General features: G+C 40.0%; 1 protein-coding gene across 2 annotated transcripts in view; it reads left to right on the top strand.

The window, feature by feature from the left end:
- The window catches only part of fbxw7 (F-box and WD repeat domain containing 7), a 129329-nt gene that overhangs the window by 14681 nt on the left and 99374 nt on the right, over positions 1-15274 (top strand). For both annotated transcript variants that reach the window (XM_084931681.1, XM_084931680.1), the window contains one exon: positions 6805-6882. The gene's annotated coding sequence lies outside the window, so the exon portion shown is untranslated. The remainder of the gene's footprint in view (positions 1-6804; positions 6883-15274) is intronic.

The following is a 15274-nucleotide window of genomic DNA, read 5'->3' as shown; positions in this document are numbered from 1 at the left end:
GCTGCTGCTGTTGTGACATTTTACTCTGGCATATGCTTTTTGGTTCCATGAAAATTGATCATCCTTTAAATTATACGATGATAACCACAGGAATAACTTGATAACCTGCCAGTTCTCTCACTGACATTTACATGCTTGCTGTTTGTAAGTTTAAATAATTGCTCATTATTTTTAGTTATTGGAAGCCCACAAGGGAAGGGAGACGGATGAAGCTAGCCTCCTAACGCAGGCTGTTTAAACTAAACAAGCTGCTGTTTCACATAATAAACCCTGTCAACCGCAGTATTGCTTTCCGATTTAACAGTTAAAGCAGTAGAGATGAGCTGTCTTTACATGTGCATGGAACTCTAGCTTCATTAACCAGGCTAGCTGTTAGCTCATAGCTCACGCTAGCTAACCAGCAAGAGGTTAAAAGGACAGCCAAAGCTGCGGACACAACACCCACAAACTTGTCTCACTACAATGTAGTGCCGAAAATATGATGTGATTCTAGTTTAATCAAACTGGGGGCAGGAGGAAAACCGCTCCAATCCTCGACGCCCAGTGTCCTAAAACTATTAAACGTGTCTTCACCGCAACACACCAGAATAAAATCATTAGGTCATTAGCAAGACTCTGTAGTACTTGACTGCATGCTGAGGTGGCAATTCAGCCATTTAATTCATGTTGGACTATGGACATATCAAAAAGTTGACCCTCAAGGAATTGAGCTTGATATAGCTGCTGTAACATAGACTGACATCCACCTAACCACAGCTAAAAAGAAATTCAGAGTAAACTTACCGCAACATATTTTCCTCAGGTTAGTTGAGTTTTTTCATGCTGAAATGTCAGTTTGGTGTCCTCATACTGAAGACACCACATGATATAGCTGTTCTTTTGTACTGCTTTTAAGCGAAGCATGCTTTGTATATGAGGCCAGGGGTGTTCATCCTCTTCAATTCTAGCGGAGATGGTTGCCTTTGCCCTGTTTTCCTGTTTCTTCTTTCCGTGTGTCCGCTAGTTTGAAAGACTTGGGCCGCTCTGCCCGCCGTGGTTCATAACTGGTCATGTGACTGCATGGCTACATCTGATTGGTGAAAGAGTTACAGGAAACTCCACTGGTGGCATGATCTATTATTAGTAGCATTATCTAATGTGTGAAATTAATTATTTAAAAAAAGTAACGATTCGAATATTGCGGAGTAAAAGTATCGTTTGTTCTTGACAAATGTACTCGAGTACAAGTAAAAAGTATGGTGCAATAAAGGTACTTTAAAAGTACTTTTTTTTTTCTTCAAAAATTTACTCAAGTAAATGTAACGGAGTAAATGTAACTCATTACTACCCACCTCTGTACAGGGTGAATACTGATGTAATGCACCTTGGAATGACACAAGCTGTATTCCATTCACTTTTGTGATATTTTTTATTTTTTTTTATTTATTTTTTTTCCCCCCCCCACAGCTGATGGGGTATTGGCACCACCCCTCAGTAAAGAGGTGACGTAGGATTTTTAAATTGATAACAAGAGTATATCTACTAAAAATCTTAGATGTGTTCAAATTTCAGCGACCTGTATCTTGAGGTCAGAAGTCAAGTTTTTGCAAAATTAACAAATGCGATGACTGAAGAGGAAAGTCACCTAGGATTCTCAAATTTATACCATACGTGTGTCTACTAGGAGGCTGAGTGGTAGCACTGGCGACAGCCAATATTTTTTTAAATGTTGAACTGGAAGATGAAAATGGTGTTTCCTCCTATAATGGTAATCTAGCAAATCTAGTTAGGGAATTTGTCCTATTCATGTTTGATTATGCTCTTGATACAAGAATGAGCTCAATGGAAAGGTTGTAGCATTGCATACATTCTCTCTCTCTTGGTTTATGGTTGTGTATGTCCATGAGTATTTGCGGTGAAGAACTAAGTAAGAGTAGCCCACAGACCAGTTGTACCACATGCTCTGGTCACTGCATGTTTCTGAGCTATTAGTGAAACTTGGAGAAAAGTGAAGTCAAACAGGAAACCGAGACTCTTCATCTTCAAAGTAGTTGGTGTTTGCAGACAAACCAGCATCTTCCATGTAAACTGTCAACCAAAGCAAATGCTTGGTGGTTTGTGGTGCAGCACCCTTTTTGTGATTTCATCCATTGACTGAAAGAAACAACCAGCAACTGCTCACCAACCAGTTACAGAACATGGTCCCCACTGGTTGCCATATGATTGCTGACCAGTCTCTAGGTCTGTGTGACTGGAACCAGCATTCCTGAGTGAATCAGCAACTTCTCTGCTGCCTGCCAAATTTAGACGCACAGCTCCTGGTTGGTTTTGTCCAGTGTGCTCTGTGCCATCTTAAAAGTGGCATTCGTACACTGGCTTTAATTGTTCAAATTACAAAAGAAGCTATTGCACTCGTCCTAATGGATGTTTTTATTTAATTTTGTACTTTAGTAAACATTTCTTCTTGACAGCATGGAGTGCTTTTAGTGCTTTAACTGTTACAGAAAGATCTATGGCCACTTTCTGGCCAATTTCTCTGCAGCACTGGCAAGATGCTAAACTGTAATTCCAAAATCGAGGTTCATACAGACTCATCTATCTTTGTTATAGCATTAATCAGCTCTGAATCAACTGTCAGGTCAGACATACGTGATCTTACCCACTCATTAGTTCTGCTTTTTCCAGCATCTGCTCTGAATGGGGTTTCTTTGTGTGGGGAAAACTACAGACAATTAGAGTCATAAGCCAAGTCATGATTGGGATGTTCAGGTCTCAGCTACTTGGTGTAGAGAGCTCCTAGAGTTGAAGGAAAAAAACTATTGCTGTTGGAGGTGGGGTCAGATAGGAAATGAGGCTGCATTCCAGCCATGATTTATGAAGTGTCTTTATTCTCTTTGTACTAGTGGCTACTTTGCAGCTGCTCCAGATGCTGTCACTGACTTCAGTAGAGCTGTATCCATCTCAGCTTACATGTTCAAAGCCAGTCATATGTTGCCACATAACCAAAGCCAATGTGGTTTGAGGAAGTAAATGTAGCAAAGTTAAAGATCCTCCCGTAGGTTTGACTTTTTTCCTTTTTATTTTAACCTCCTTCCTTTTTGCTTTTCACTAAGACATCATCTGTGGTTTTCATTCACTAAATAAATATCCCAAATGAAGCTCTGGTGTAGACCACAAAGCTTGGAACTGAAACTAAATGCAGAACAACTACACAATTATTCACGTCTTGAGCCTGGACCAGTATGACTAGATTAGACCCGTTTTATTAATAATCTCTGTGCGTCTGTAGCACGCTGCTGCGTGAGAACATGTTAATCACACTAGGCTCAAAGTTCACAACAGGAATTAAAGACTTTCCTTCAACACCTGTCAGTGCACTGAAGACTTTGTACAGTATCAGTAAATGAAATCGATTGGAGTGGAAGGAGTTTGCATTAAGTTTGCAGTACGAAGTTGGATTTGCCAGTAGTTACATGCAGGTAATGGTGGTTGATTTCTGTAAGTTATATTAAGATTTTAAAGGTGGAGCAGTGATTGTTCATTAAATTTCCTTGCTTGGTCTCAACAGTGTTTCATAATGAAGTCAAGAGCTCAGGCTGTCATAAGTGCCCATCCTGACAAACTAAGCCTCCTTTTTCCCACTTTGGCTGTTTTTAATTTACTTTTTTTTTTTTTTTTTGTTTTTGTTCCCAAAATCTGATGTAGCATAAATTTACGAAGATTATCCAAAAGTAGGAAGGCTGTTCTGAAGAGTCCTCTAATGCAGTTATCTACATTTGTGTAAGAACGCGGAGCTGCTGTGGTTGTAACGTTTCCTAATTTGTAACATAACATTGTAATATGAAGGAGCTGTTGCGTTCATAAACATGTAAGCGAGACTGACGATGTGATGTTTCCTTTAAATTTATATCATACAAATTGAAGTACTTAGAACATGATTTCTTATATTTTCAGTGAGGACATTTTCCTTTTATTTATTTATTTTTTGAAGTATTTCAGAGGTTTTGGTAAATCTAAGACTGTTGCATAACTCGTGCGTCTGTCTCAAACTTTGACCAGAGTTAGTCAGAGTGAATGAAGGCCAGGAAACACAGCAGTTGCATTCTTACATGTGAGCTCATTTTCTTTGGCATCTAGATGTGTATGACAGCCCTGAAGTTGCAGGCACCCATGACCTCTGTGTTCAATTGACTCTGAGAAACTTTCAGAATGTTTCCTAGAAAGCTCTGGACTGACTCCCTTTTAAATGGAGTCAAAGGTTAACTTAATTTGTTTCTGAATACAAGAGTTTGCTAACATGCAACCTGTATCGTGGGCTACACAGAAGTAGCAGACCTTTGTGCAAATTGTTACTCACCCTCACTCTTGTCAATAGTAGACTAACTGTTGTCTAATCACCTTACATTATTTAATGGGTATTTGTTTTGAAGTTCAGATGATGACTGCGCTTTTGAGGGAGCATTCAAACTTTGTTGGCTCACAAATAAAATTACAAGTGTGGTTTTCTCAACTGTACCCTAAACGATATTTGATTATTTATTTGTGTGCATGTATGGGTGATGCCTTTGAACATAGACCTAGAGACTGTCTAGGGAAGTCCATTTCCCAGCTGGTTGCTGGGAAATTTCTACTGTTGCCCACAGTTTGCATGGAAGCGACTGACCTGTCTGCAAACACGAAAATAAGTTGCACCTTTTAAACCTTGAAGGTGAATGTTCTGTGTTTCCAGTTTGAGTTGCACTTCCATGTTTTACTACAGCTCAATGAGCAGTTGACATATGTTTATTCACAAGTTGGGGTCTCACATGCAACCTATGGGCGACTGAGACCATCGCAAAGGGATTTCTGGAGTAAGACCCTCTTTACCAGAAGTTCCCGACTGTCACAAAGTGGATAAATGGTTGCAAATGCTGCTCTGCTTAAAAACAGAAGTGCATTGTCTGCAATAAACTTTAACACATCATATCACTCTTTTGGGCTCATATTCATAGTTTTCAGGGAAGTTTATAAGGCTTCATGTTTTTGCTATGTGAGATTGTCCCCCCCCCCCCCCCCCCCCCCCCTTTCCCGAGTCGGATTTATGTATGAAATTAGCACTTTAAACAAAGAAGAATAGTCGTACAGTCAGATATTCATACTTGATTTGTAATGTGCAACAAACATGAGAGGGAGAGAGAGAGGGAGAGAGCACATGTCATTATCTCCTCTCTCCTTTAGCATTCCTCACAAAATCCACTTTCCTGAAGGAGAAATCACTTTTTGTGTAAAATTGATATTTATAGGAATTTTGTTGCTCAAAACCTCTCATATCTGAACAGGTCCAGCAGTAGCTGTCTGTGACATCATTACACGGTGAATGATTTCCTTCTGTGCAACTTCGATGCTGCACGTCATTACAGATAAAGGCTGTGAGATTCCTGAATCGTGAAGCTGGTCTCTCTGCAACCTTTCTGTCTCACAGTTATCAAGTGTCAAACAGCTGGAAACCCTCTCTTGGCAGCTGTTCATTTCCCACAACTCAGTGTCAATATCTCGTTTTATTTACATGAACTATCATTTTCGCTCTCAGCCTGGGAGTGTGCTGGGGAGTGTAGCAGGAACAATTTCTCAGATTGAAACGCCTCTCTTGTTTCGTTTTGGCTTGTTAAACAAATTAAATTAAATTTTGATAGCTGACACATTCATCCTGTTGCCCAACCCTCTCCCCATGTCATACTTTGACTCATGGTGTAATGTCTTGAGTACTTGGGTTGCAAGAATACTTGCTGACTTAAGTTTTGACCATGTGATTACTTGCTATCCTCAAACCTGTGCCTAGAGATAGGTCCCCTACCCTATATACTTTATGAACACTTATTATGGTGCAGTGTTATTTCTGGGGCAGTATGAAATATTAAAGTTAAAGTCTGTCTTTTTAGGACCCGTGATATTGCCATAGCAGGTCCTAAGCGGAAGGAAAAAGTCAGTTACCATTCATCAAAGAGGCTGACCAACTTGTCTGGGCAGTAGGCGTTTAAGCTGCCTCCTTTAAAAGTTGTCTGAAGGATCAGTTACCTCTTTGTTTTATTTCATCAGATTAATTTAGTCAGGTAATGACTAACATTTTACTCACTCTTTAACCTAAAACTAAATCTATTCTTCTTTTCTTAATGTACAACTACAGTGACTGTAGTACTCTGATTACTGCCAAGCTGCAGGTGACCTACAGTCAGTATTGTGGCTGAGCTCATCTTGTATGCACACAGATGGAAGGCTGAAGCAACAGCTGTTGGTGCTACTTTGCTAACATGTGCCATGTAGAGATTGTGTCAGTAATGCTGGTTCTCAGATGTTGGCCAAAGGAAACACCCAACCAGAGGCTTGAAACCAAGATGCAGTTTCCCCCCTCAAAATATTTTTAGCTTCTTTTTGAAATGAGGGGGGAAAAAACATGCCATGTAATTGTAGCATCATTACATCTATGATTTCCTGAAGACATTTTTAATTTCAGTTCAACTTTAAAGTAACATGTTTTTGTGGGAGCTGCCAGAAGCTCTGTTCACTTCCCATCGGACGAGACGGGAAGAACTGACGCATCTATGATGGTGACTCACTGGTACATGCTGATGCAGGTGTTGTATGTTGTGCCAGGTGGTTGAATTGTTCTTTGGCAAACCTTGTTGAAGAGTTGACGTGCTCTGTCTGGGGTTTGCAGGAGAAATTGAAATCCCATCATTCTTACCTCACTACTCTTGTTTTCTCCTCTCATATTCCAGACAGCCCCGTAGCTTGTGAACTCTGTAATCCCTCAGATTGCTGTACTGACTGCTCACTCTTTGTCCACAGAAAGAATCAGCTCTTGGAGTCAGATTTGGAGGGGGAGAAGACCAGTTGTGGCCTAAACTAAGAGACACAGAGAGAACTGTAAGTAAATGCTGCTTGGTTAAATGCTTACTGCATAGTGTGTGGTGTTGTGTTTGTTTTTTTTTTTTTTTTTTGGACAAGAAATGTGTGTGTGTGTGTGTGTGTGTGTGTGTGTTATAGTAAATCTGAATCTTGATATGCAATTATTTTTTTGTATCAACATATAGAAACACACATTACTGCAGATGTGTAACAAAGGAGAAACAAAACAAATTACTGTTACAGAAATATATGTAATGCTGAATTATGGCGTATGCCGCGTGTTACAGCATTGACAAACTGAACAACATAAACAAGCACATTATGAAATCTGCTGTGCCTATGGTCGCCTCTCTGCTTATGTATAGACCATTTTGCAGTTTCTTATTTTCAGAAATGCTGCAAATCACATCCACAAACATTATAAATGGGCTCAAGTTTATGCTGTTTGTTGTTGTCGGCAGCTGATGGGATGTAAGCTTGAGCCCAGTCGTTTCCTAGCAACAGATTTCCCATGAAAGTGTCTGTTATCAAGTGAGTTCATTCCTACTTCACGGTGTTATCAAATACCATAAATAAGTTCTCAGCCTATAGGAAACACAATTTAATGATTTGAAAATATGAAGGATTAATTATTGACTACAAGCTTGGATAATGTTGAGATTTAGAGATGGCTCCCTTTTTGAATCTATAAGAGACTTTATGGATATGATGTGAATACTGTCACATCTCTACCTTTCTTAAGTGCTCAAAATTTAAATTCAATTATAAAATGTATGTGTTATATTTAAACACATATTTGAGGTAGTGAAAATGTCCAAGTTACAGTTGGTCAGAGCTCAAGTTAACAAGTCAAATTGCTCAGTCTGTCTGCTTATAAGTTCTGAACCAATATTAACGCTACCATTTGTTACCAAAATACACAGTAATCAGTTTTTACCCCTCAGCTGTAAAAGGCTGATGGGAAGGGACAGCAAACAAGTCTGTGAATGCAATAACCCCTAAGCATAGGAGTAGTTTCAATTTGATACCATTGTTGTATCTACTAAAATCTCGGATGAGTTTGAAGCTGGGACAGAGGTCAGGTTTTTTTCTAAATCTTGTAAATGCAAAAACTTGAGAACAAGGCGATGAAGGACTTTGAAATTGATACCATAGGGGTAGCTACTAGGCTAGGAAGCTGAGCAGTATCACTGGCTTCCACCAGTATTTTTCTTTGGTACCTTAGGCAGTGTATGTGCTGAGGCAGCAATATAGGCGGGTAACATTTGTTCTATTCTATTCTTACATATTGAAGAAAGAAACCCACAAGCACAGGAAAAACTACATATGGAAGATTGTGATTAGCGCAGGTGCAGCAGCAATTAGCATTACTGAGGACTTTGTGTTCGAAGGGGGCTGGAGGTGATGACCGAGGGAATGATAATTGATAGGCAAAGGGCACTATGCAAATTCTGATATTTGCATATTCTCCCCCCATAGCATAGATGGTGGTGGTGTTAATCAAAGGGCACTTTGCAACTTCCTTATTGACAGTGCATGTTTGAAAGGCCACAAACACAAGAACCAGCTATGTGAACAGTTGCACGGAGCTTAAATGGCTAATCCACCACTTATTGTGCATTGACTTTTGTTGACAATAAAACAAAACATTTTTCCATGCATAACTAATCTTAGAGAAATCCAATTGTTTCTTGTGTCCGAAAGGGGAAAATAAATCTGCCGTTATATTGCATTTGCTATCCATCCATCCCTTTTCTTCCGCTTATCTGAGGCCGGGTTGTGGGGGCAGCAGCCTAAGCAGAGAAGCCCAGACCTCCATCTCCTCCAGCTTGTCCGGGGGAACACAAAGGCGTTCCCAGGCCAGCCGAGAGATTTAATTTCTCCATCGTGTCCTGGGTCTGCCCCAGGGCCGCTTCCCAGTGGGGACATGCCCGGAACACCTCACCCAGGAGGTGCCCAGGTGGCATCCTTATCAAATGCCTGAATCCCCTCAACTGGCTCCTTTCAATGTGGAGGAGCAGCGGCTCTACACTGAGCCCCTCCCGGGTGGCTGAACTTCTCACCCTCTCTCTAAGGGAGAGGCCAGCTACCCTTTGGAGGAAGTTCATTTCCGCCGCTTCTATCCGCAATCTCGTTCTTTTGGTCACTACCCACAGCTCGTGAAATTGAGAGCTTCGCTTTTACACTCTGCTCTCTTCACCACGATGGACCGGTACAGCGTCCGCATCACTGCAGCCGCTGCACTAATCCCTCTGTCGATCTCCTGCTACATTCTCCCATCACTCTAGAACAAGACCCCTGGACACAAGGGCCCTCCGCGAATTGTTACCTTATCATGGTGGAGGGGTTTGTGTGTCTCAGGGATCCTAGGGGCTATGTTGTCCGTGGGCTTTTGCCCCCTGGTAGGGTCTCCCATGACAAATTGGTCCTGGGTGAGGCACCAGACAAAAAGCCATTCAGAAGACTCCCGTGAGTGCACGATCAAGGGAACAGTTCCCCCTGCCTGGGATGGGGTTACCGGGGCACCGCCCTGGAGCCCGGCCCGTGGAGGGTCCCCGAGGCCAAGCGTCTGGTGGTCAGTGTTTTTGGTTTTTAAATTATCAAGTATTATAACTTAAACTTTCATATAAAAATTCTTTAAATTCAAAGTAACTTGATGTTTGCTCGGCACGTCAAACCTTTCTGGCTATTGGAAACTTTCCCAATCAAAAGAAACAGCATTGGCAGACTTGTCAGATGATCAGAAAAATGTATTTTTTGTGAGACATCCTTTTTTGAGTCATAGTAAACAATACTTTAGATATGCAAATATTGATCATTTTGTACCTTGATCTCCATTCAAGTGTGACCTTTTTTACTTAATAAAAAAAAAAGTGTTTAGCACATTGCTCCCAGTTAATGTGTTTTCTGCGTTGAGCTATACGGTTGACTCTTCCATAAAGCCAAGAGTGTGGTGCAAGGCATGAATTATTCATCCCATGCACGTGCTGGTGAATTAAAGGTAAAGTGATAGCACATAGCAGAGGCTTGCTTGGCTCACTGCTGCATTTTTAAAGTGTGGATTGGCACTCAAATGTCCAAATGTTAACGTCGTCTTTCCTCCTAAAACTGTTGCTCTGCTCTCATGGACCGGATAAGGGACATTTGATAGGGAGTTTGAATAATTCAGGTTGATGGTCTGGGATTGGATTTTCTTTCAAGTTTAACTTTGTCGTCTGTATTGCCACTTGGTGCTTTTTGTTCCAGACGTGAATGCTTGCTATGGTGACCTTTGCAAAAACAATAAAACAAGCATATGTATATTTAATGTGGTGATTGCCTGAGTGATGGTAACGAGATGGCTTATTGTATAAATATCAGTGCATGGGTGCAATAATGTGACACTCTTCCTCGTTTCATGAATGAAGGAATTGTTATCAAGGAGGAACTTGACTCTGAAATGACAAATATTTCTACAGAAGAAAGATGTATCGTTATTTCTGATGGTAGAACAGTCACTGAGCTGTGCGTTTGCCTGCTAGGAGTTTTTGCCTTTTATGTTGAGCATATTAAAGAATAGCCTCCCGTCAAAAGCTGACCGTATGCGGCTGAATATCTGTAGGAGGTACACTGCTGTCATTTTCTGAAAAGGTTCTTTAAATTTAAATGCAAAACTGCTTCCTAAGCAGACTGAAGGACTGAGATTTCACTATCCTGTGTGTCTCTCCCTAACCAGTCCCACACCTCTCACCCACTCATTCTCTGTAAATAATTCAGAACAGCCTTTTGCCTACTTCAGAGAAGAGCATTCTCACAATGATGATGAGGGATGGCCAGGGATAGTAAAAATTGCTGCTAATGCACATTTCAGAAATGCAGAAAGTTTAAATGGCTGTGACATTTTAAATCGGGACCCACTGCTGGTAATTGGCTTTGTGCGTATCTGTGGATAGTCACACAGGTCCAATAAAACACGAGTGAAAGTGTAGCAGAAAGGATTCAATTGGATCTTTAAATAAATGCTCTCATTTTTCACATTAAAGAAGGAAAGTTATTTAACGGGACTCACTCTCATGGTTCAGCCTTTACAGAGTTTAACATATTAGAGTTTTTGAAGCGGAAGTGTTTATTGAACCTTCTGACAGATTAATTTGAATTTGAATCAGTGTTGCTAAATCCAGCATTTGGGGGCAATTTATCATTGTCCCAAAATGATCATTGGTCTCAAAACCTCAAAGTCGTGAATCAAATATGATAAACTTGGTGTTACAGTAATATAGGTCACTATTTTATGAGGCCAGACTCACTGTTTATTTTCACACCCGATATTTGACTAAAACTAACATTGGTGTTTTAGGCAAAGTTTAATCTCTCGTCTGCAACAAAATCTTGAGAATAAAATAAGAGCTATATGCTACTTTTCTTACGTGATGATGATGATGATGATGTTTGTTTTCATGAAACCAGTTTAAAAAAAATGAACACCCTAAAGGTGTCCTGATACATTTGTCCATGCAGTCTATGTTGAATTAGACGTATGTTGATCCATTTAGCTAACATCTTGTAACATGACTAACGTCTCATCTTTTCTTGTAATTTGGAGATGATTTTAGTTAGAGGTGATTATCTTGCCAGTTGTTTAAATGAGTTCTGTATGGTTATGTATGGGGATTGTTAGTTTTAAATGATTTATTCATTTCCATCAAGACATGGGAAAACTGTAATAAAAGTATTTATAAAACTTAAGTAACCGATTAAGCTTATACCTCAAACCTGTTTGTTCATGAAGAAATCAGCTGCTGGTGTGCTGTTTTGTCTTGTAAAGTTGTGTAGAAACGTGTAACGCCAGTAGGTGTTGATGTAAGGGTCTGTTAACTGTTGAAGGGCGTGGTTAACTCTTGATCAGTTATTCATGCTTTTGACTCCTTGTTCAAAACAGGAAGTCCTATTACCCTGTGTTGGAGACAGGAAGTTGTAACTTTTCTGTGTCTGTTTTCTTTGTCCTAGAGTGAATGAATGTTATTAATGGGGTGTGGGTTTGTGTGTTTGCGTTTGCACAGCCTCAAGTAGTGAGAAATGATCCTAAATCAGCCTTTTTATCAGCAGCTGTTGGATATTTTCGGCTTTGCCCACTAGAGTGCAGCCTACTCAGAGGAAAAAGGACTGCCTGCATCCTTAGTCAGATATGCTTGTTGTATGGTATTATCACATTACCTATAGAGACACACACATAGATGTGTGGCTGTCTAAACTCAGCATGAGCGTCAGTTCTACATTGTACAGATTGACTTCATTAGTGTAATTTTTTTTCTCAGCGTGCCAACATTTGGATACTGCAGGATAATTAAGGACATCATTTGCAAGCCCACTTCAATGTTTTACTAATTGGTTTGAAGAGATTAATGGCAGCATGTTAATTATCACATATTTGCCACTTGATTAACCACTGAAATAATTAGTCAACAAATTTGATCTTTTAAAGGGCGTGTGTGTGTACACTTAAATCATTCAGACTGGTCACTGAGTATTATGAATAATGTTACATGAATGCTTGAGTAATGTTCAGTTTTTCGTTATTTTGGAGTCTTTGTTTTGCCCTTTAGGTTTCTTCATTAACGTCTACACCACATTAGAGTGTTTACATTTAACGGTCAGACTGCGCTTGGTTTTATGCAACACTTCTAATTGACTCTTTCAGAGTTTGGAGTTTTAATTCAGACTCGTTACTCTCAGGTAGAGGTCGGTGAGTTACAGCGAGAAGCGGCCAGTGGGAGCAGCTATCTTTCTCTCTGAGCTCTCACTTTACTTTCAAATGCCAAATTCTCAGCACAGTTGTTGTATTTGACAAATGTGAATTATGAGATGATCAGACCACAGTAATTGCGAGCTCTGTTGATGCAATGTGTAGTTACTTTAGCTACCCCCCCTGAAACCCTACTCCTTAGTCTACACCATAACCTAACCACCTCAAAGTGGGGCTGTTCGATATAACGATATATATCGCATGACAATATAAAAACATCTATTGTTTCATTTTACGCTATCGTTTGTTTCGTGGTGTCACAAAATAAACTGTTTACGGCAATATTTTTTTTTCATCGTTTTGATGGTCACTGTAGTGGCTATATTAATTAAAGTTCTCTCTTTCTCTTATATTTAATATAACCACACTACGGACGGACAAGTGCCTGTTTTTAGGCATTGCCGTTAGCAACAACAACGTTAAAACCATCGCGTGTCCGCTTGTTTATTTTCCACGTAAACCTTTCACAATAAAGCTCAAGATCCCGTTGAGACTTCAAAATAAACTGAATCACGTGAAAGAGTATGCAGAGAGTTTACGGATGAGAAGCAAAAAAGAGCCGTCAGGTGCTAAAAAATAAATCTTAGATTCAAACGTTAGAACAAGCTTCACCCGCAGCACGCCGTGTAACAAATACTCACAACATTTTTATGTCTAAAAATGTATAGTTTCATGCATCGGTTAAAACATTCGACTCCAGGTACTAGAGCTGGGCGATAGAAGGATAACGATATGTATTGCGAAATAACTTTTTCTCGATAGAAAAGTTAAACTATTGCGATAGGCCTCATCTCTCTTGTCCTCTTAAAAAAAAAGAAAAAGAAGAACAGCCAATCCAAATTAAGTAGCGCAGAGCCAAACCAATCACAGCCGCAGCGTCACGTCACGTGACTTGTTACGTACAGCACAAGTGCCAAGCCGCACATGTGTATTTTTTTGGCAAGCAGCCAGCCGCCGTGCCGCCCAGGTAATGGAGGAAATGAGTGTGCCGACTAGAGAAAAATCAACTGAGAGGAAATGAGTGTGCCGAGAGCGTGACCAAAGGTTACCGAAGAGAAAACGGATGATGGTTCCAATGCCGGAGAGATTGTCGAACGGAAGAGCCATAGAAGTTCCGTAGTGTGAAGGTATTTCGGCTATTTCAAGTCTGACAAAAAACAGAGTAGCGCGCACGGTAAATTGTGCCGAAAGCAAGTCTGGAAATACAATAAACCGGTGCATGCTCAATCTCTGACTGGAGGCGCTAATTCGTCATTCGGCTTTTGTCAGACTAAAGTAACTGTTAAAACTGTTTGAAAAGCTAAGCTATACAACAAGGAGAGATTGAGAATTTCCTTTAAGTTCTCAGTTTATTTGATATTGACAAAAGTTAGTCAATTTTGTCTGTTCTTCTGTAAAACAAACTAAGATTTATTTTTAGAATTAATATTTTGTTTCTAAGTGGAATTGACAATTTAGTAGTCTGTTTCGTTTGTTCTATTTTGAAACTTAAACGCTTTAGCGGCTGCCTATTGTGTAGTTTGCAATATTTGCCTTTATTTATCTGAGAAAGTCTCATTTTCCTTAAGTACATCTACCCTGTTGAACTTATTATGGGAAATAAATATTTAAATCAAAACAGGCTGCTGATTATTTCACATTTTACTTGTGAGCAACAGCACATTTAAATCTTACAAATATAGTTATTTGGCTTATATCGTGATATATATCGTTATCGCCTGAAATGGAAAAAAAAAACAAAAACATATCGTGATATGAAAAAATCTTATATCGCCCAGCTCTACCAGGTACTCGACGCCCAGCTGGAAACACTTCACGCAAGTCGAGCTGCCCGAGATTCACAGAATTTACAGAAAGTGTTAAATTTTCGTGATTTATATCGTTATCGGGACGATAGATGTCTTATATCGGGATATTAGCTTTTGGTCATATCGCATAGCCCTACCTCAAAGTATAAAAAAACTCATACCACTTCATTGTATGGGACTTTTTAAGAGTGCAGATTGGTTTGGATTGAGATAAATGAATGGAGATTCACCAATGCAGGACGTGATGGAACTCTGTACAGTATAGACTTTGTTTGGTAATTACTGTATTCACTTATTCTTAGCATGCATGTCATGGTTATATTTTTCCTATGTTATATGCAAAGCTCCGTGAGCTGCCGACGTGCCATTTAGATGCTCTATAAAGCTGCAGTGTGTAAGCTTTGTCGTTATTTCTTCGTCTGGGATTCTGGGCTGTGGTGCAGCCACCCTCCTTTTATAGATCAATACTGAGGCAGTGAGCTGACACAGTGAAAAGCAATATTCATAAATAATGAACAGAGCACCCTTTCACCCTGCCCTGTCTGTCACTCCTGGGCAAGAAGAGAACAAAAGTATAAACACATGTATTTGGCTTACATTTTGCCAGACACTGCCTCAGTGTTGGTGACTGCATTACGTGTCGGCACGCTTGCCTGCTTCCTTGTTCCGGGCTGATGGTGTTATACCTTTCTGTACAGATTGTCTCTGATGATTGCAGATAAAGCCTTTTGTGTTTGGAGTGTTTCATTTCTCCCCTGATGGGCCGTTTGTTTTTGGATAGATGGCAACCCGGTGATTGAGGAAAGCTGCGCCATTGAAT

This window comes from Perissodus microlepis, chromosome 6 (assembly GCF_051167445.1).
Source record: "Perissodus microlepis isolate ML-2025 ecotype Zambia chromosome 6, ASM5116744v1, whole genome shotgun sequence".
NCBI classification, from domain to species: domain Eukaryota; kingdom Metazoa; phylum Chordata; class Actinopteri; order Cichliformes; family Cichlidae; genus Perissodus; species Perissodus microlepis.
This window is presented reverse-complemented; position numbering and strand designations above follow the sequence as displayed.